This window comes from Castor canadensis, chromosome 5 (genome assembly GCF_047511655.1).
Source record: "Castor canadensis chromosome 5, mCasCan1.hap1v2, whole genome shotgun sequence".
NCBI classification, from domain to species: domain Eukaryota; kingdom Metazoa; phylum Chordata; class Mammalia; order Rodentia; family Castoridae; genus Castor; species Castor canadensis.
This window is the reverse complement of record NC_133390.1, coordinates 173119581-173142276: the sequence shown is the minus strand read 5'-3', so window position 1 is coordinate 173142276 and position 22696 is coordinate 173119581. Positions and strand designations below refer to the sequence as shown.

At 41.8% G+C, this 22696-nt stretch overlaps 1 long non-coding RNA gene across 1 annotated transcript; it reads right to left on the bottom strand.

The window, feature by feature from the left end:
- Positions 1–6287: 6287 nt before the first annotated feature.
- LOC141423148 (uncharacterized) lies at positions 6288–21433 on the bottom strand. Its single transcript, XR_012447797.1, has 4 exons — positions 21242–21433; positions 17854–18109; positions 10199–10457; positions 6288–6559 (listed from the first exon to the last, which is right to left on the bottom strand). It is a non-coding gene; the product is annotated as an uncharacterized lncRNA (long non-coding RNA).
- Positions 21434–22696: the final 1263 nt, after the last annotated feature.

The following is a 22696-nucleotide window of genomic DNA, read 5'->3' as shown; positions in this document are numbered from 1 at the left end:
TGCAATGCTATTCGTTTGTTGAATGGACATCACCTGTGCCCCTACTATGGGTCAGCCATTGTGCTGGGCTCTGCTGCCAGTTCTAACCAGGAGAGAAATTAGTCCAGAAAGAACAACAAGTGGGGTCAGTGGGATGATGAAGAGTGTGTGGCAAGAGGGCTTTCAGAGCTGCAGCGACGTGCCCTCAGGTGGGGTCACAGCCTGGGAGCCTCCTGGAGAGTGGAGTTTACCAGCCCAAACCTGAAGGGAGATAGGAAGCAGTCAGGGAAGGAGTGAGTGGGGGAGGCAGGAAGGAAGGGCATTGCAGTCCAAGAAATGGCTTGTGTGAAGTGTTCCCTTCTTCCTTCCCTCCATCCCTCCCTCTCTCTTTCCTTCCTTCCTTCCTTTGCTTTGAAGGCTATTTTAGAGAAGAACAGTGGATCTCCTTCAGAGAAGGTGTTCAGGGCAACATCTCAGAGATGTAGTGCTTGAATGAGAGCAGATGGGAGATGCAGGGATACAGAACCTTGTCTCAACACCTTCTGTGTCTTCCAGTCTCTGTCGCCCACCATGTCCTGTGTAGGTCTGAGGCTCAGGACCCAGCTGAGGAAGGGTCAAGCTAAAGAGACAACCTTTCTGACTTCTCCATGTCCAAAAACTGCCTGGCTAGGGCCACATGTAGAATGGTTAATGAGGAAGAGCATCTTAAATGAAAACCCTTCAGATTTGGCAGCACTGGGAGCTGGGATTGTGTCCTATGGCTTCTGGGCTCTATTTTTGTTCTCCCCTGACTCAAGAGAAGGGTCAATGGCCTTCAGTGAGACCAGCTACCTCCCTGTTGAGTACATTTCACTGTTTCCTCCTCCCTGAGACTCAGAAGAAAGTTACTCTAACACACATCCTATATGAAGGAATCAGTAAATGAAGAGGTACTTCCATCATAGAAGAGAAACAATGGATTTGGGGAGGGAACCTTCTCAAAGTTCACATCTCACTTTGGTGATATTGGCAACATTTGTGTCTATTACCAAAACTTATTTAAAGATAAAAAAGAATAACAGAATAAGTTAAAACTCCAGAATTATAGACATTGGAACAAATTGTAGATGAAATTTCTGGAACTGAAGAGCCAACAGCATCAAAGGTATTTTACTATGTACCAGGCACTAAACACCTTTTACATCTTATTTTATTTGGTCCTAATGGCAACACTGGCTGTCAACAGTATGTGTTGTTCTTTCTATTATTCAGATGAGGATGTTTGAGAATAGGGACTTTTAACAACCAGTTTAAGGTCCGACAATTTGTGAGTGACTGAGTTGGAATTTGAACCTAGGACACCATTTAACCCCCTCATCCCTAACCTTTCCTAGGGGAGTCCCTGGCTTTCTCTGAGAGTTAAAAACACAACTTCCACTTGTCTAGAGTGTCCAGAGACTTTTTTGTAAAGGAACCAGATAGTAATTATGTTGTACTTTGTGGGTCATATGGTCTTTGTCCCAACTTCTCAACTTTACCAGTTTAGGTGAAAACCATCACAGAAAATGTAAATGAGTGGAAATGGTTGTGTTTAAATAAAACTTTATGAGCTCTAAAATTTAAATTGTATTATAATTTTGTGTAGCCCAACATAGTATCTTTCTTTTGATTGTTTTAACCATTTAAAAATATAAACACTATTCTTAGCTCATGGGTCAAACAAAACAAGATGGTAGACTGGATTGGCTCAAGGGCCATGTTTTCACAACCTCTACCCTAGTCTGTAAATTCCTTGAGTGAAATTAACTCCTCCACAATAGCAATTACTAACTCTTGAAGAGAAAAAGAAGCATGGAAGGGGAAATGGAGGAAGAGAAAGGAAGGAAACAATATGCAAGTTCCATTAATTTTTAGCTTCAACCTTACTTGATTCTTGGTACAACTTAACAAGGTAATAATTTAACAGTATGCATAAATTTCCTTAATTATATACCTCAATTTTCTAAAAGAAACACTTTGAGAAATACATCCAGAGCAAACATATACAAAGGTATCTGTGTGAGGATCTTCTTGCACTACTATTTGCAATAAGAAAAAAATTCCCAGCCCCAAATATTCTGTTACAGTAGACTGGTTAAATAGTACTTCAATGGAAAAACTATGCATCTGATAAAATGACTATGTAAAGATCTACTTATTGACACAGAAAGAAGTCCCTGATATGTGAGAAGAAAACTTGTAGGTCAGACAGCATTAGGGTTTACATATATGCATATTTACTCAAGGGAAAACTGAAAGGCTATATAACAAAATATCTTAACTGGATACCCCTGAATGGAATGATTATGGGTTTCTCTATGCTTTATTGTATTTCCTAAAATTTGTACTATTAGAAAATGTTGCTTTTAGCAGCACAAAAGTTATGGTTATAGAAACAGAGTAAACAAAGATAATTTGGGAGAATCCCAGCTTTGCATCATGTGTCAATGATTTCATCTAAAACTATTTGGAAAATATAAGTCTCTTCAGATTCCTAGAGTACCTGGATGCTTTATTCTGTCTTCTGAGCTACACATGGAGTCTGTTTTCTTTTTGTTGGCGGTTAAATTCATCACCTCCCTCCCCTCCTGCTTCAGTAACCTGCCATCTGTCTTCCTCCTGACCTGTTGGGGACTCACAAAAACATTAGTTCTCTCAAAGCATGGCACTTGGGAACCACATTGGGAGAGTCATGGAATTTTTATTGCTTTCCTTCTGTTTTCCTTTCTCCAGGTCCTCCTTCTGCTCTCTCACTTTGCACCAGCAAGGCCCATGCATGTACTTCCTCCCACACTCTGTCAGCCCCCAGAGTCACGTTCTCAATGTGACAGTGACAGCAGCCATCCTGGTTGTGATTTATCTTCACAAGTTGCCAAATCACTCTTGGTAACATGTCTTTGCTCAGTGAATAATGAGAAAGACCTACCATCCATCTAAGGGCAAAACAATGCAAACGGCTACATTTAAATTTAGCTATTTTTTCCCCCTCAGCTTATTTCCTATTTTCTGATTGAAAAGGGGCCATTTAAGGGCTTTTGTGGTAACTACCCAAATAATTGTGTCACACAGATGGAAGATCATTTCTCACCAGTCAACGATTGCTACAGGTCAGCTGTCATCCTGAAGTTGCAAACTCTGCTCAAACTCTGGTCTCTTAAGAACAATTTCCCTGGTCCTTCAGAAAAAAACTCATTTCCATGGCTATCTATTAACTACAGAGGGCCAGGATATTGCACCAGTAATGCAACCTGTAAATTACAAGACCATGCAGCCTGCACATTAGGCTACATTTGGGATCCGGATATGTCTCCCGGATAAACAATGAAGGTAGGATGAAACCCACACATACAATCTTTACCTAGTGTGAAAGGAGTGCAGTGTGGGAAAGGAAGATCTGGGGACAACAGACCTGCGTTTCGATCCTTGTTCAGCCATTTACCATTGAGCTGCTTGACTTTGGGTGAATTAGGTGTTCCCTCTACCTTCTCCCTCACCTATAAAATGAATTATTCACATTTATTCACAGAATTATTAGAACTGTGTGGCAGATGGTAATTTCCAAAGATGCAGTCTCTGTGTTTTTATAATGTGCCCACTGCCTCCATCCAGAAGTGGAGCAATTTTCCTTCCCTTGGACTTGTGCAGTCTTGTGACACTTTTAGCAACTGAATGGTATGGAGGTGATCCTGTATGTCTTTTGAGTGGAGAACCTGAAAGTTAATGGAGCTTTTACCTTGGTAAGATGAGGCATTCACACATGGGGCCCAGAGCCACTGTGTAAGAATTTCTTGTACTCCAAGGTCACCATGCTGAAAGGAAGCCCAAGCAGCATTGTGGAGAAGACACACGTGGCTATTACTGCCACCAGCAATGAAGGCCCCACCACGAGCCAGCATTAACCAGCAGTCACGTGCGAGAAGACACTGGATCATGTCAGCTCTCAGTGGTCAAGTTGCCCCCAGTACTCCAGTTTGCCCAGGGGAAACCTGGATGTTACAAAGCAGAGCAAAGCTTTCCCTTGTGCCCTGTCCAGAGTCCTCTCATGCACAGTCTGAGAACACATGAAAATGGTGATTTGTGACACTAAGAGTTGCACTTTTTAATGCAGCAATATTAATAGAATAAGAACACTAACAAGGCAAAATTCTTCAAAGCTGGGGGCACATAAGGGGACCCTCAGTAAGTGACAATTCCAAGATGTGCACAATTATCCGTTTTGGATCAGATTTCAGTTAGAGAAACAGGTGGTAAGATGTCAGTACAGGGGCCTCCAGCTGGAGGGGGGCAGGAAAGGAGGCATCACTCAGCTTGGTACACTCACCAGGCGTGTGGATGGTGTCTGAAACTACTTGCGTGTTTGGGCATTTATTGGACACATGTGCCAGGCATGCAGCTGAGGGCTGGGATGTGCCAAACCAAGACGACAAGGACCTCGATGACATGGGGAGTTTTCTGAGGCAGAAAGATAAGCAAGTAAACAAATTAGTAAGGCAATGACTATCCTAAGAGAAACACAAAAAGGATAATATGGCAGGGAGCAGGGAAACTCTGAGAAATGGCATTTGCGCTGATAATTCTCCCCGCTGGGGAAGAATTGAGAACTCTTGGTGTGCAGCAGTTTTGCTGGAAGCTTCTTAAGTTACTGACTCTTATTCTCCTTGTTTGTGAATTCTGTTTCTTTGGGTCCAATGCAGTGGTCTTTGGACCACATTTTGTAAAGAATCGCAGAAGCTGAAGTGTTCTGAGGTCCGTGGACTCTGCCGTGGCATCATAGCGTGCCGAAGCCCATGTCGGGCTCATCCTCCAGCAGTGGGCTTTTGTCCCTGTGGTCATGGCTTACACAATAGTCTCCAAGATGCTTCAGAAATTCTGCAGGAAAAACATACTAGAATAAAGATACAGAAAGCCAATGTGGTGAGGACGACCTCTCAGATAATATCAACACCTTGAACTTCCACAGCACACTTTTGTATCAGCTAAAAATACTAATTTTCAATCAAACAATAATAAATGTATACAGTTTCATTAAAAATATGATATAACAAATACAAATGAAGTGGCTTTTTGCATCTCTCCACCCCTGCTCTTTCAGTCTTTGTAGTAATTTGATGCTTTTTATTACAAACCTTTGCCTGTGGATTTTCATGCACAGGAATGCTTCTACAGAGAATACGAAACATTGGTTTGGGTTTTTACAGTCTTTGGGTTGTTAAAAAATGGCTTTGTATGGTGTGCCGTGTTTCTGCAACTTGTCTTTTTCCCTTAAGAGTTTACAGTGAGAGTTTGTCCCTGTAGGTTACAGAAACGCATGGCATTCTTCTGCATCACTGCCCTGTTGCTACCGTCTTCCATCGCTTTGCTGGTGGACAGGCAGTTTGCTTCTTGTCACATGACTCCCAAAGAAAAAGATGTACGTTCTTACACACTTCCTAGTGTCCATGTGTGAAGTGTGAAGGTTTCTCTAGGGCATGGGTAGAGGGACAAATGACTTGTTTAAGATCACGAGTGTTTCTATTTTAAAGGGACGTGTAAACATCTGTGACATACACAAGTATTCACTTCTCCATACTTTGTCATCAGTTAAGTATTTGGTTGATTAAAATAATGAGTGAATGTATGATTGGAACTTCAAACATTCAACACTTAGAACTAAGTGAGTTCTGCATGAAATGAACATGACCTCGTCCCAAACAGACTCTTCCTCTCCTCTATTAACCCAGGAATGGGATGGATGAGTGAATGCTTGGGTTTTGGGTAGAAGCATTCCAGAGCCAGATGAACATTCAAAAAATAATAATCTTGGTTTCCAGGCTGCTGTCCTTGGGTGCTAAGAACAGAGAGGGGGTGGGGGAGAGGCATGAGGCAGAAAAACATGACACAGAAACAGAATTGTTTCCTAATAAAAAAATCTTTGAAAGTTTTCTTCGAGGCCCTGTCAGCAGCTTCTCAAGCAGCACGGCTTATTTTAAATTTTATTTAAATCAACAAATTGTACACAGTTGAATATGGAAACAGAACACAGGGAAAACACAAGCTGCCCTAACAGAAACGTCTAATAAACATTACGCTACTCGGAGATATTTGCTGTTTAATCACCCCACAAAAGGACACACTCAGCCAAGAGATGTCAGATAGCATCTTGCTGAAGGCAATGGTGCCAGCTTTCCTGGCTTTGGAGTTCATGCAGCTAACTTTCCCCCCTCTTCCCCATTTGCTTTTTCCTTAGACTATCAAGCTTGGAGATGCCATCTCTTGGAGCACTCAGAAGAACACAAAGCATTTGTGCCGGGAGTCATCATCCATTGCTGTCATTTATTGAATAGAAGCTTTGTCAGGATTGACTAGGAACTTTGTAAAGCTCAGTGCAAAGGTAAACGGGGAGCCTCTTGTCCAGTGAGTGTTGAGAATTTCAAGATGGTGGCAGGAGCATGAAATCCAGCAGTGGGTCCATCTCTGTGCCACTTTCCGGATGGCACACCCATGGAGCTAACCCTGACTGTTCTGTCTTGACATCTGTGGTCATCTGGGGGACGAAGTTTCTCCTTCTTCCTTGGATCGGGAGCTTCAAGAAAAGACAAAGTGACCAGGTGGATGAGACTCCATAGACACATAATGGTCGTTCCCTGCTGCTCTGTAAAGAAGGAACTAGCTAACTGCACGGCTTTTGTTTTTCTGGCCAGAGTATACAAATTCTGAGCTCAATTACCAGAAGAAAGAGAAAAAGTATCTGAGAGGCTGGGTGGGAATTATAGGCTAGAAAGAGAAGTAGAAGACATCAGTGCCCAGAGTGGAACCTTGGGGAAAGAACAGACAGGTGTTTGAAAGGCAATTTTTTAGGTGATGTTTGCTACATGATGTGGGATGTCAGTCTTCTCTCTCTTCACTCAGAATCTTCAGTAAAATTCACGTTAGCTGCTAAGGAAAAGAGGAAGAGCGTGGTAAATGCTATGGATCGTCTCAGAGGGAATAAAAGAATGATCCAAGGTCACTAGCTAGATAACCACCTGACTTAGCTTACACATAACTTATTTCCCTTAATTCTCTCAACAAAGCAGTAAGAATTTGTCAGAGAACTAAATTTTCTACTAAGCAGTAGCTTTTTAAACTATGCTGATTTACAGAAGTCTTTACACGTTGAGGAGACTAGTCCTTTCTCACCATCTTCCCCATTTGCTTTTTAACTTTGTTTTTGGTGTGTTTTGCCCGCGCAAATTCTTGTTGTATATTTATGTTAGTTTCTTAGGGCTAATGTCATAAATCACCACAAATATTGTGACTGAAAGCAATAGAAACATTCTTTTATGGTTATGGGGCTAGAAGTCCAAAGTCAAGGTGTTGAGTGGGCTGTGTTCCCTACAAAAACTCTCGGGAACCGTACATCCCTGTCTCTTCCAGGTTTTGTTGGCTCCAGCAATCCTTGGTGTCCCTTGGTTTGTGGTGGCATCACGCTAACCTCTGTCTTTGTCATCACTTGACCTTCTTCCCTGAATAACTATGAATGACTACATCTATAATTTCCCTCTTCGTCTTCTTTTTTTCTTTTTTCCTCACACATGATAGGCAAGTGCTCTATCACTAAGCTGCACCCCAGCCTTTTCCATCCTCTTATAAGCACATAAGTCATGGGATTTAGGGATGACCCTAATCTAGTGCAAATTCATCTGAATTTGATGACATCTAGCATCTTTCCAAATTACGTGTCATTCACAGGTTCTGGGCCTGAGAACTTGAGCATACATTTTTTGCAGGGCAGAATTCAATCCACAGCAGTATTTATAGGCGAATTCATGAATCTTTTAAAGCATCTGGATTTTGTGTTGTTTCTTTAGAAGAGCCATTCTGTCTTGTGACTATGAGAAAAGTTCCTTGGTATTTTCCAGTAAATAACAGGTTCATTTTTAATACTTTACATTGAAATGCATGAAAATCTGCTCTAGGTGTTAGAATAGTGCAGGAGGTGGAGTCCCTTTTGTTCAAATTGACACTTAGAGGCCTTAACATCAGTATTGAATCTTTCCAAGCTAGTTTTAAATACTATTCTGCCACTAATAAAGTTCCATGTTTATTCCTTTCCCTTTCTGGACTCAGTTCTATTGCATTTATCAGTTTTATTCTGCATTGGTACCACCAGATTTTAATCATTTTCATTTTAGAATGTGTTCCAGAATTTTTCTGACTGTTCTTATTGATATATTTTAATTGAACTTTAAAATTAGATCTTCCAGTTCAAAAAAAAAGTGATAGCATTTCTTGTGACTTATATTAAGTACATAGATTTACTTACAGAAAATTAAAGTTACCTTTATCCATCTTCTCAAGTCCCTTAGCAGAGACTAGAAGTCTTCTTAAAGCTCTCTCTTATTGTTCTTGAAGTCCAGTGTTCAAAGGGATTGTCTAGGCAGAGAGATCTTAACTTATCAAAACCTGTCAGCGCCTGTGTCAGTGCTGTTATTTTCTTTTTCATCTCTTAATTCGGGGTTATCAACACTGAATCATTTGTGAATATTTAGAAGTCTGGGTTTGACTTTTTAGTCTCATACGTATAGCTTTGCCTCCCTTTGAAAATGACTTCATCTTTTCTGGAAAATGGGAAGAACTGTAGAGCTCTCACTTTTCTTTGCCCAGACAGCCCTCTCTCTCTTGGTGAAACAATGTCCCCTTTTCTCTTTCAGGGACCTTAGTCTTTCTTACTGCTGGTCTACGTGGTGTGGGGGGATTTGAGCTCCCCCCAGGCCCAGCAGTAGACAGTCAGGTTACCACACTCCGCTGGCCCCAGACAGCTGTGTGCTGAGGGACAACACAAACTCAGCCAACCAGAGCTACTTCCAGATTTTGCTTTTCTAAGCTCCTAGGATGTGAGCATGGAGTGTTCATGGCTGATTGTCGAGATTTGAGAAGAGTCTGACTGAGAAAGAAAACACAGAGGAAATAAAAGCTGAGACAGAGAAAGAGAGAGAGAGAGAGAGAGATGAAATACTTAGAACTCTTAGAACTTATTTAAGCATATTTACTGCTTGAATATTTATAATAATAACAGCAAACACAACCAGAAGAATAATAGCAATTGTGCTAAGTAATATACAATGAGAGTTACTGTGGACCAGCTGTGTTTTGAGTGCTTTCTGCATGTTACCTCTTTTAGTCATCATAACAATCCAATGAGGCTCAAGCTCCCTAACTACACCAGCTTCAAAACCGAGGTGCTGAGCTGGGAGTGTGGCTCAGTGGTTAGAGGGCTTGCCTAGCATTCCTGAAGCCCTGGATTCAATCCCAAACACTACATTCAAAAATGAGGTGCAAGAGTTTTAATAACTTGCTCAATGTCACAGGGTTAGTAAGTGACAGAGCCCAGGATTCAAGTCCTGGCTGCCTTTTCTCAGCATCTAAGTCCTTATGTCAGTAAAAGTTTTCAGTCTAATGACTGTTTGAGAAGGGTTTCTGGCCTCAGCAACCATGTAATTTTAATTCCATAATTATAATACCTATTGAAAAGTCTTTGAGAGCCTTTAGTGAGCTCTGTGTGTGGATTTTTTTAGGGCAGTGTCTGGTATGTAGCAAGGAGAGGAGTTCCACCCCTTTATGTAACAATCAGAAATGTCTCCTGAGGCCCAGAAATGAAAACTGCTCCCCATTTACCAGAGAAGAGTTCAAAGTAGAAGGTTGGAAAGGTACTTTTTAAAGTGCTCTAAGAGGCCGGGCATAGTGCTTCACACTTATACTCCAAGCTACCCAGGAGGCAGAGATCCAGAGGATTGCTGTTGGAGGCCAATCCAGGCAACAAGTTAGTGAGACCCTCTTGCCAAAAAAGATGGGTATAGTGGTACCTTTCTGTAAGCCCTGCTACACAGGAGGTGGAGGTAAGACAGTCACATCTGAGGTCAACAAGGAAGCCCTATCTGAAAATAAAGAGCTGGGGTGTGGCCCAGGTGGTAAAGCTCCTGCTTACCAAGTGTGAGGCCTTGAGTTTGAGTTTCAGCACTGAACACACACACAGTTCCATAAGAGTGAGAGGAAAACACAGTTCTTGCTTCTCCATGGTAGGAGTATCAGCTGCACCTTTCCTATTCCAGTCTTTAATACTAAGACTATTGTCAGGTGTCACACTGGGAGTATTTATTAATATAAGAAGAGCATTAAGTTTTAAAAAGTCATTCCAGGTCAATTGTAATCTAGTTGCAGATAAATGAAGAAACAAGCCCACCTTTCCATCTTTTTCTAAACCTGTGCCTCATGACTTCTCTGCCAGCCAGGAAGAAGAGGCCCAGGAATCCCAGGCTGAGTCAATAACGGCAAGGCATCTCGAGTCCGTCTCCGCAGGGAACTGCTCCTTACAGATGGCATTAGCACAGGACACAGAGGGAAAGAAATGGAGTTCATAGTGTTTCAAGGTTCTTCTTATGATCAGTAATGTATTATTACTTGAAGGTTTGTTGTCATCATTTGAAGATCCATATTAAAACCTAGAATTACCTCAAAAATAAAACAAGTATAGATAAGAAGCCAACACAAGAATAATGAAAGGGTTAAAAAGTATAATTCACCTAACAGAAGGCAGGAAAGGAGTTAAAAGGAGGGGAGGGTGGAGCTTGGAGAAGTAGGAAAATAAAAAGCAAATGGTGGATTTAAGGCTTACATAGCAATAATTTCTTGCACTATAAGTGATCTAAAGACCCCCAATGACATGTTAGAGGTAAAAGGTAAAACTGTATGACTACAAGAAATGCCCTGAAAATGTAAAGATTCAGGCAAGTCCAAAGTCAAGAAATGGATGAAGATATACAGCAAATGGAGTTAGAAAAAGAAAAAAACTGGAGTGAGTCAATTCGCATCACCTGAAACTGACCCTTGAAGGACAGAGAAAGGCCTTGTATATTGACACAATGATTTGCTCATTAAGAGGGAAGGCCAATCCTACAAGTGTGGTGTGCACCAAGCAAACCTGACAGAACACACAGCTAGAGATGGAGACTTGGATTCTTGGAAAATATCATAAAATCAGTAAACCTCTTGCTAGATTAATCACAGAGGACAGAAATGAATTACCAGTCCCGGGATTTTAAGAGAGGAAATCCCTGCAGACCCTTCAGACATTAAATAGATAATAAGAGAATTTTATGAATAAAGTTATGCCAATCAATTTGACAATTTGGAGTAAGTGGACAAATTTCTTGAAAGACACAAATTACCTAAATTGGCATAAGAAGAGATAGAAGAATCAGAGTAGCCCTAAATCTATTAGAGAACTTGAATCTGTAATTAAAAACCTTCATGAAGAAAACTCCAGGCTCAGATGATTTTGCTTATAAGTTCTGTAAAATATTTGGGGAATAAATACCACCACTACTACACACACTCAGAAAAAAGAGGCAAGAACAATTGTCACCTCATTTTTTTTAGAACATCAGTGCACGGTACCAAGAGCAGACAGCTATTACAAGAAAAAAGTAACCCTACAGATTAATATCACACTAACATAAACATGAACGTTCTTCACAAATGTTTTCAAATGGAATCTATCATTATATATACAAAGCCATACTACATGATCAAGTAGGGCTTAATCCCAGAAATGGAAAATTTATTAATGTAACTCACCATATAAAAGGAAAAAAAAAAAAAACCATCATCTACCAAACAGGTTCAGAAGAAGCACTACTCATACTTAGTCATGAAGGACTGAATACTTTCTCCTTAGGATCAAGGATAAAGCAGTGTTGTCTGATCTTGTTACCTCTGCTAAGATTTTCCTAAGGTGTTAGGGAAAGCAATAAAAGTAAGGGGAAGCAATAAAAGTCATACTGGTAGGAAAGGAAAATTCCTGAACAGCATTTGCAGACAGGATGATTATGACTATAAAAGTTTGAAGAATTGTACAAAAAAGTGATTAGAACTTCCAAATGAATGTATCCACGTCATACACAACAAGGTTAACGAGCAAAAATCAGTTGCATTTCTGTATGCTATCAACAAACAATTGGTAAATGCTACTTTAAAAGTATGATTTACAATAGCATAAAAATCCATGAAACCTGAAAGAATAAATTTAATACGCTATATTCAGGAACTGTACACTGAAAACTATGAAATACTGGAGAGAGATTAAAGAGATATAAACAAGAGGAAATACATGCATGGCATGGCTTAGAAGACGATGATGTTAAGATACTTCTGATAGACTTCATGCAAACTCTATAAAGAACTCAGCTCAATAGCAAGAAAGAAAATCACAGGATTAAAAACTGTGCAAAGGGTCTGAACAGACATTTCTCAAAGGAGGAGGTGCAAACGGCCAGCAAATTTATGAAAAAATGCTGAACACTGTAAGTCATCAGGGAAATGCAAATTCAAGCCACGAGGGGAGGTTGCTGCACTCCTGTGAGAAAGGCTGTGTAGGAAAGCAGTAGGAGACCCGGTAAGGGTGTGGGTGGTGTGGAGGAAAAAGAGCCCTCCCTCCCGCTCTGATGGTGGGGATGGCATTGAGGACAGCCATTTTGGAAAGAGGACTGGAGTTCGCTCAGGAACTTGGGTGTCTTTTGTTATTTGTCCTCCAATCTACTTCTGAAATGGTGACAAAACCAAGGGTTTGGCTCCTCATTTCCCCTTCCCCTGTTTCCTGTCCTTCCTTCTGTTTCTTCCTAATTTGTCTGACCCTTCTCCTTCCTCTACCTTCCTTCTTCCTTCTTCTTTCACTTCATGACACTCATGGTATTAGAGCTTTTAGACAGAAAACTTAGAGGACTTAGAGAATTTAGATGAAGAAAGTCAGCATCCACTGTGTTAGATGTGAGATCTTATTGAATTCGGGCCCATGTTTCCAGGAAAATGCATTTCCATGGTGACTGGCTGTGTTTTTTTTTTTTTGGCATGAGCCTCACTGTTCAAGTGCTCTTTGAATCCCCTGAAATTATATGCAGAATTTTTTGGTGTATGCATTTTCCTTCAGAGAATAGTCCTTGTCTTCATCAGATTCATGAAATTTGATGTTCATGATGCAAGAAGAAATTGAAAACACTGTGTTAAGGGCTTGCGACATAGTTCAGTGACAGAGTGCTTGCCTAGCATGCACAGGCCCTGGATTTGATCCCCAGCACCACACGCACACACGCACACACACAAAACTGAGATAAAATTTCCCCTGGGTGTATAACCAAAGGAATGAAAGTCAGCACACAATAGAGACACCTGCACATCCATGGTTATCACAGAACTCTTCACAATAGCCCAGCTATGGAATCAGCCCAGGTGCCCTGCAACCGATGCATGGATAAAATAAAATGGATATGCATACACAATGGTCTATTATTCAATCATAAAGAGGAATGAAATCGGGTCATTTACAGGAAAATGGAAGAGACAGAGATTGTCACATTTAGCACAAGAAGCCAGGGGGAAAAGACATGAAAGTAGAGGAGAGCAGAAGGGGGACTGTAGGGAAGAGAATGGGAGCAGGGGGAGGGAGGGGATGAAAGGGTAAATAGAGGTGTTTATGATCAAAGGATATTATATGCATGTGTGAAAATGTCACAATGAAACTCATTATTTTATACAGCTAATACACACTAATAAGAAAGATTGTCACTCTTACTACTTGTTCTCATTATTTTACTAGAGGTTCTAGCCAGGGAAACTATTTAAGAAGAAGAAAAAAATCCCTGTGTTAGCAACAGCTGTCCTGTCTCTCTATGATAATTATTAGGGTTAGTTTATGAGTCCCTAAGAATACTAAAAGTGGAATTTACAGGCAACACTAGGAAATCATCAAGAAAGAATTGTCTCACCAAGAGCATTGTCTCATGCCTGTAATCCCAGCTATTCTGGAGGAAGAGACTGGAAGTATCACAGTTCTAGGCCAGCCTAGACAAAAAGTTGGCGAAACCCCATCTCAATCAATAAGCCAGAATCAAGGTCCAAGGCTAGACTAAACAAAACAAGAGACCCAACCTGAAAAACAACTAAAGCAAAAAGGGCTGAGGGGCATGGTTCAAGTGCTAGGGCATTTCCTTAGCAAGTGCAAGGCCCTGAGTTCAAACCGTAGAACTGACCAAAAAAAAAAGAAAGAAAGAATTGCCCAGAGGTAAAAAGTAGACTACAAGTGTTCACTGTTAGCAAAGTGCACCTTGATGTGGGCTTTGTATACACCTTCATTTTGCCAAAGATATTTGAATTTATGTGAAGGAAGGAAGCAGGGAATATTAGGCCACAAAGATGTTCGTCACTGCATTATTTGTAATATTGGAAACCTAAGGCCACTGAAATGTTGAACAACAATGAATTAGCTTGCAACTCTGGTCCATCAGTGCAATGGCACTTTGTGATATCTTTAAAAGTGGTGTGAAAAATATTAATGACATGCAAAGACTCCATCCTGTGTTAAGAGCTGCTAAACTATGGCCCTAGGGCAGCTTGTGGCCAGCACCTATTTGTGTGGACAGTTGTGCTGGGACCCAGCAATGGCCATTCTGTCCTCATTTTCTATGGCTGACTTTGTCCTGTAGCTGCAGAGAGGAGTTGACACAAAGGCAGGAATGCTCACTATCTGTTCACTTAGACAAAAAGCTTCCCATTCCTGCCCTGTGTCACACAGACACACAGACACAGACACACAGACACACACACACACAGGGCGAGACAGGGACTCAAAGGGTGAATGATGGATATCTTTTTTTTTTCAATACTGGGCCTCATGCTTGCTAGGCAGGTGCTCTTACCACTTGAGCCCCTCCACTAGCCTTTTTTGTGTTGGATATTTTCGAGATAGGGTCTCCAAACTATTTACGCAGGCTAGCTTTGAACTTAGACCCTCCTGAGTAGCTAGAATTATAGACACGAGCCACCGGTGCCCAGAAAATGGTAGCTATCTTGAGTGATAAAATAAGAGGTAATTTTAATATTTATCCCTTTGCTTTTAAGTATATTCTGGAATTTATACCATAATTCTGCCTTTGCCATCATATACAAAACACTTTTAAATTGTGTACTATGATTAAAAACATCTACTGAATCTACCTTCCGGTAGCTTCTCCCATCCTCCCAAACCTTCTCATGGTTACAGGGGTGACAGAGGAGTCTCTAGTTAGTCTGTTGAGTGACTGTGAAGCCACCAATTGCCCCATAACCAGGTTCTATTTGGTATTATACCTGGGAGGACAGAGGTGACAGGAAAGGAAGAATAGGACAATAGTGCTGGGAGAAAATTAAGATCTGCGGATGTGACATTTCCTCAAAATCAGCCCCTCTTAGTTTTTCTCCCACAATTATTCACCATTTTGTTTACAAATGGGAAATAGCACTCTTCTGTGCAGTGTCTTCCAAGAGACTGAAGTTAATTTGAAATAATCCTCAGCAAAAGCACCAATAAAAGCATCCAGAATGCCTTGTTGCCATTCCCTCTGGCTACTGACACGACATTATTGATACACAAATCAAAGTTGACTGCTCTGGTAACGGTGAGTCCCTCAGCAGCGAGAGCTTTCAACAGAGAAGGTGCGCCTTTCTTAAGACAGGCCCAACTTACTGCAATGTCTCCCGATAACGCACTCAGTGAAGACATTAAAGGGACCCCAAATGGATATTGAAAATCCCCTTTCTTTCTTCCCCCCTTAGATTGAATGGGCCAAGAGAACATAAGAATACATAAAGAAGAAATTCAAACTACAGGGGAAGGGAAAAGGGGGAGGGAGGAGGGGAGAATAAGAAAGAGTAGTAGAGGGGTGAACACAATCACAGAACATTCTATATATGTATGGAAATGCCATGGTGAGACTATGTACAATGTAACATACACAGATTCATAAAAGAAAAACGAACAAAGAATGAACTTAGAAGATGCAAAAGAGGCTATGAGCATACTATGGCTTGAGAAGTATGAGATTTCATCTGCCAGAAGCCTGAAGGGAAACTTAGACCTGCCTGGAGTGAGTTTCCACCCTTAGAGGTGCTTCCTAGAGACAGTGCAAGACTCTAAGAGGCTCTGCTGCAGGACAGATGCATAGACCTTCAAGGTTGAAGGGTTGCCCTTAGTGGTCATTCGGTGTGTAGTTCCGGAATGGTCCTGAACTCACAAGGGACCACTCTTCATTGTCCCTCTCCTCTGTTGCCCAGGCTTGGTATGAGTGCCCCCAACAATGGAACTCATCACCTCAACAAAGCAACTTACTTCATATCCAGTGGACCCTAATGATACAGAAGCTGCGTGGTGAAGTCTGCCTTGTTGTTCTTTGATCATTAGCCTGTTTTCATCATCCACACAAGTTTATAAGCTGATAAACAGGATTATTTCAGACATCACCAAGATAGAGGAGGTGATAAGGATTAAAGAGAGTGTAGTGGGGGTACTTCATGGATGTTTGGTGGTATGGTTGAGTTGTGTACCCCCCAAATGCATGGAAGTCCTAACCCCCCAGTGCCTAAGAATGTGACATCCTATGCAAACAGGGTCTTTATGGATGTAATCAGATAAAATGATTCTGTTAGAGTAGGTTCTTATCAAATGTGATTTGTGTCCTTGTAAGAAGGGGAGAAGACACACGTACAAAGTGGGTATCACATTGAGAGGCCCAGGGAGAGTGCCAAGTGATGATGGGGCAGTGACATCAACAAGCCAGTGGACTTCACAGAGTGCTGACACCATCAGAAGCTAATAGAAAGACATGGGACAAGCATGGCCTGCCAACACCTTGATTTTGAACTTCAAGACTCCAAAAAGTGTGAGACAATAAATTTCTGTTGTGTTAAGCCACCAAGTTTGTGATACTTTGTTATAGCAGCCCTGGGAAACTAGTAGAAGGTCAGGGAAGACCTGACCAAGAGGAGGCTTTCTGAATTAATGAGCCAGCTTCAACCAAAAAAGAAGACACTTGGCTGGTAGCACTGGTACATGTCTGTAATCTCAGCACTCAGGAGGCAGAGGCACGAGGACTGTGAGTCTAAGACCAGTGTGGGTTACATAGCGAGACTCTATCTCAAAAAACAAAAATCAAAACCAAACAACAAAGAAAGGAAGGAGGGAAGAAGGAAGAAAGAAGAAAAAGAGAGACAGGGAGAGGGAGGGAGAGTGAGATTGGTGAGAAAGAGGAGAAGAAGAAGAAAAGAGGAAAGAAGACTCTCTCCAGCACAGGAACCAGAAAAAAGCAGAAGCCTGAAGCTGGAGTGAGCTTGGAACATTCTAGGAACAGAAAGCAGGCCAGTGGGGCAAGAGCTCCAGTGAAACAGGGAAGCGAGTGTGGGGAGGGAGAAATGAGCCTAGAGAACAGAGCTGGGGGTTCTCTGTGCAACAACGTGCAGGTGCTCAGTTCCCCGTCTTAGGAGTTGGCACACGGTGGGCCCAGGTGTTAACATACTTTGGAAAGATCCCCAGGTGACTAATGTCAGATAATTTGAGAACCAAATATTTAGAATTTTATAATCCTGATGAGTTTTGGATTTTGTCGTCAGGCAATGGAAAGTCGTTGGGTATCTTAGCTCATCTGGATCTCTAACTTCTTGGTGTGTGACCTGCTTCAGAGACTGGGAGGCAGCACCTATATGTTCCTCCTGTGCCCAGGGCCCCTCCTCCTTCCCCACCTTCTCTTCTCCAAGCTGAACATTGCAGTTCCTTGTACGCAATTTGGCTTAATAAATAGTTATTATAGTCTTGCAGGAAACCATGAAAGTAGAACATCTCGATATGCTTTAGTGTGATAGCACACATTTGTCTGTTAGATTAGCTAGTTCAGTAGTTTCCAGCCTTTTGTTTTGTCCTACAGGCGTAAATCCCCCCTTGTCCTTCCTTCACATGGGAGGCGTAACACACCAGCATAGTGGGACAGATTGAATGCTATCCCTTCCCACAGCAGAGATTCTGTTCCGTTTTCTTACCAGTCAAGAGCTAGTTGGCTGTCTACTAGGAGAAACAGACCCAAGGCTCAAGACATTTTGAGCTAGGGTAGAGGAAAAATTCCAGGATTCATTCATTTATTGCTCCATCTTACGCGCTGGACCTATTGTGGCCAGGTGTCCCCATTCTATTAGCAGAGGAAAGAAGACTCAGGTAGTGTCACTCGTGGGAGCAAGGACTGCCATGGTTGATGAATGTGAAGAGTCCTTGCACACAGACTTCCTCAACTTCTTTGGGCTAAGAAGAAAGGAGACCAATGATGTCATTCCTGTGGTGAAAAGCTATATAGTTATGACACTGAAATTTCTGCCCCGAGGATCCTTGCTTTGAGCTCTAAGGTATTTCTGGCCACTCCTTTTAAAAGCAGATACATAGGAAAATGTTCTGACTATGGGCTCTTCACTCATCCTTGACCTGTCTTTGAAGAGATTGACAAGACTCACCTGGTGAAGACAGACACTCCATGCCTCACCAGGCAACAGGTACCCACAGGCAGAACAATAAACTGCAAAGTTGTGCCAACTACCTGTCTATATTTTAATTGCTACATAGGCCTGCTAATTCTATAAGCCCTTGCTCTTCGTCCAGGTCCATAAAAGAACCATTCTGGAGGGAGTGGTGACATTCATATTTATTAAGGGTCCCCTTCCTGTCTTACCAAGGTGTGTTCTGGCATGGTTGAGACAAGTGTTCATAACCTGGTCTGTTGTAAATGATGGGTGCCTGATGTTAAATAGTTTGGATATTACTCCTTTATTCCAGGGCTCATACAGAGACATAATAAAGCAACGGAATAGCAGCTCTAAGAATCACATCTGTAAGGAATGACAATTGGATTGTCTCTGTGACAACTATCCTGATTTCCACTCTAGTCACATCTATAGGAGTGGACTCTTGGAAACTCCTTTATTGGTGACTTGGCCCATCCCTACCCCAATCACAGTGACTGGTCAAGGAGTAGGAGCTCCTCAGAATTCCTTTTCTAGGCCAGGAGAAACTCATCTCTTTGTCTCTCTGATTCTTTCCCTCTCTTTCAAACACAAAAACTTAGGTATTGTCAGGAGCTCTATCGTGTGGTCTGGAAATTGAACAAAGCAACCTCCAGCAAAGGAAAATAATTTATCAGGTGCTGTTAAGTTATATATAATTTATTTCGAATTAGATTGAACCAGATGAAGTTGCCAATATTTGATTAATGAGGTGGACACGAAGTTTATTTCTACCTGTGCTGTTTGGAATTGATACTATTATCGTCACTTATATTTTCTCAGACAGTTGATTTTTGTTTGTTTATTTTGTTCACAGGAGTAAACGGTTCAGTTTCTGCACACACATTTTGAATCCCTTTTAAACAATTTCAACAGGGACATGGCCCATCAAAGGCAGACTTAGGAAAAGGCTTTGTTAGCAAGAGGACTATTCTGTGGTGGTTTAGAATTTTTGTTCTGGGTGCCCAAACCGCAAAAGTAGGCCCAGAGGGAGTCTCAAACCTATTTTAAAGTAAAGTGCAATGGGAAACCATGGTAGAAGCTATCTTTCAGACAGCACAATGAAGAATATTCATGAAGACAGCGTGGAAACAACAAAGAAGTCAGAGATTGGATGGTGGGCTGCACATCAAAGAATAGAGACCAAACACAGATGGCTGGAGGATGATTTTGCTCAAAGTTTGAAATAGCAGAGTCGTGTTTTGAAGGGGATTATATGACTTGTGACACGTAGGTAAGTACTGGACAATGGCTGGAAGTGGGGAAAGGTCTCGAGCACCATTAAGAATGTTCTGGTATCTATACCATGGTCTGCAGAAGGCACCAGGCAACACTCCTTTTTATTTATTTTCATTTATTTATTTGCAGTACTGGGGTTTGAACTCAGGACCTTGCACTTTCTAGACAAGTGCTTTACTATTGGAGCTACACTTTCAGCCTTTTTTGCTTTGGTTGTGAGATAGGGTCCTTCTTTAAGCAATCCTCTTATTTATTCCTCCCCTGTAGCTAGATGACAGGTGTGCACCACTACACCCAGCATTTTTTTTAGCGAGATGGGATCTTGCTAACTTTTTGCCTGGGCTGGTCTGGGACAGCCATCCTTGCCATCTCTTCCTCTGGAGTAGCTCAGGTTACAGACATGAGCCGCCACACCTGGTAGTCACTCCTTTTTAAAGTCATCTGAGAAAATAACAGCAGAATCATCCTGTCACAAAGTTGTCCCCAACCTGATTTGTGAGGGGTTCTGAGACTGCTTGCTGCTTTGGCTGATTCTTAGTCACTTTACTGTCATCAGAGATATGCTGAAGCATGAGGGCCAGTAAACCTGACTTCTGGCCAATTCCAGCCCATCACCTGGTTAGGTATGGTCCGTGAGCTAAGAAAGTATTTTTGTTTTTTATACTTTTGAATAGTTGAAAAACCTCAAAAGAATACTTCTTGACATATGAACATAATGTGAAATTTCAAATTCAGTCCATAAAGTTTATTGGAATAGACCAAAACTAATTCATTTATGTACTGTCTATGGCTGCATTTGCAATGGGACAGAGTTGATTATTTGTGACAGAGACCATATGGCCCACAATGAGTAAGCAATGTGCTATCTGGTTCCTTACAGATGAAGTTTGCCAACCCCTGTGCTGGACAGCTACTACCTCTGCTTCCAGAATATTTTCCAGACAAGAGGTTGGGGACCTAAAAGGCTAAAGCCAGGTCCTCATCAAAATTATGCCCATGGTTAGTAAATACTCAGATTTGGAATCTGCTTGCAAATTGTTGGAGCAAATAACTGACACCTTTAGCTAACTGCGGGGAGCAGATATCAACCAAAAGACTGTAAAGCCATCGTGCTTAGAGCACTTTCCTGCAGCTGTCCTGACGTGCAGAAATGAAAGGCGGAAGGAAGTCCCATCCTAAAGCATAGTTGCCTTACCACTCTGCTCCCAGTGAAACACCAAATATTTTTAAAATAAACGCTTTTTGTTCTGCTTAAGCTACGTGTGGCAGATTTTTATCACTTGTGACCAAATGGAGACCCTGTTTATCCCCTTCTGATGATATACAGGAGGGGAGAAAGGCGCAAGAATGGAAGTCATTCATTTTATGGAGCCATAAGATCTTCCTGAATTATTTAGGGAACTGTCCAACAGCACTTATGGCTGGGTACCTCTCACACTTAACCCAGAAATCTTAGTTATTAAGGTGACATTTTATAATCTTTGCACTGAACTACAACACAGCAAAAATACAAAAATACTGATATGTTTTCAGCAAGACTGGGGCCAGGGAGTGGGCTGATGGCAGTAGATAACATGCACCATAGCCCTTTTAAGGGAGGATACACCATTGCACACGAAGGCAACCCAAATGCCTCCCTCACCTGTTACTCACAGACCATTCCAAAGATTCGGCAAGTGATCAAGGGAACCTTCCGGAGATGCAGCCAGGGTCAGCACAAAAGCCTTACCAGGACCCAGTCCTTCACTTGGACTGCTGTATTTCATTCTCTTTGTAGCACATGCCTTCCTTCCTGGGGAAAGTTGTCCCCCAAAAAGTCACCTTGCTGGCATCCCACCAGTCTCACTTTTAGGTGCACAGGGAAGGCAGCAGGAGGGTGCTCTTTGCAACAACATGTTAGATCAATAAACACCTTCATGCAAGCCTGTTCCAGCAAGTGGATAAATGGATCCTTGTTTTAATTATTAAACAAGAATTGGCAAGAGTCAACAGATAGGCACTTTACAAAACAAAAAAAAAATTACCAATATGAAATTGGATTGGGTGGAACTTTCTCCTGACTCAGTTATCTTCATCACCACACTTACCAACAAATGAGAGCTGAAACCAATCTGCCAGCCAGCAGACATGCTGACTTTAGGGTCACTGCCGGGGAAAGCACACATTTGTGAACTTCCTAGACATATGCCATTTTGCTGTTTTGTACTGGCTTCGACATTGTTCATCTTTCCATGAACTCCATGGTTCTTCTCAGTCTGAGTACCCATGAACCCAGGGAATTCTTTCTCCAGCCCTTTCCATAGTTGAAACACAAGGGTTTCAAAAGGCTGAGCTGCATAGTGCACTCATGTTTCTGGCACTAATCCTAATAAATCCAGGAGAAAGTGCCACGCACAATGGACAGACCCAGGCCTGCCTTGGTGTAATGGGGCTTTTATGCTGACATGCTCCATTAGGGAGCCACCCCCCCCTCCCCAAACACACATCCTCCTCCACAAACAAGCTTACCGCTCAACTAATACAGTCATTTATGGAGACAAGTCAGCCAAATGACCAGGGCTTGTGAGAGGTGCTCAGAGAGGAATTGCACTCAGGTTGAAAGAGAATCCCGTTGTGTCAAATCAAAAAACCATCTTTCAACTGGACACCTGGGCCCCTCATTCCGATGGTCCCCTTACTGTACCTTACCCCTGTTGTTCCAGGGAGAAAGGCTTAACTGTGCTCTCCCAGGTAAGGAAAGGGAATTTGGTTGCTTTAAAGCCAATTAAACCCTTTTTGAATTTTAGAGTTTTCTCTTTTTTTCCAAAACACAAGAATTTCTGATCAAACAAGAACTGTTCCACTTCTAATTAGCCTTGTGTTCTCAGAAGAAAGGCAAGGGTGAAAGTTATTTTTTCCAAAAGTCTCTTATTCAAAATCATCATTACAAGGAATTTAAATTTTTTAGCTCTACTGATTATTAATGGACGATGCCTCAAAGAAAGTAGTGCTTCCATTCCTCCAGTCCCCATTACTGTGGTGGAATAACCCTATGTCTTACCTAGGACCATGCAAATATAGGAGACTCCAAGGGATGCTGACAAGGGATGGATGTAAG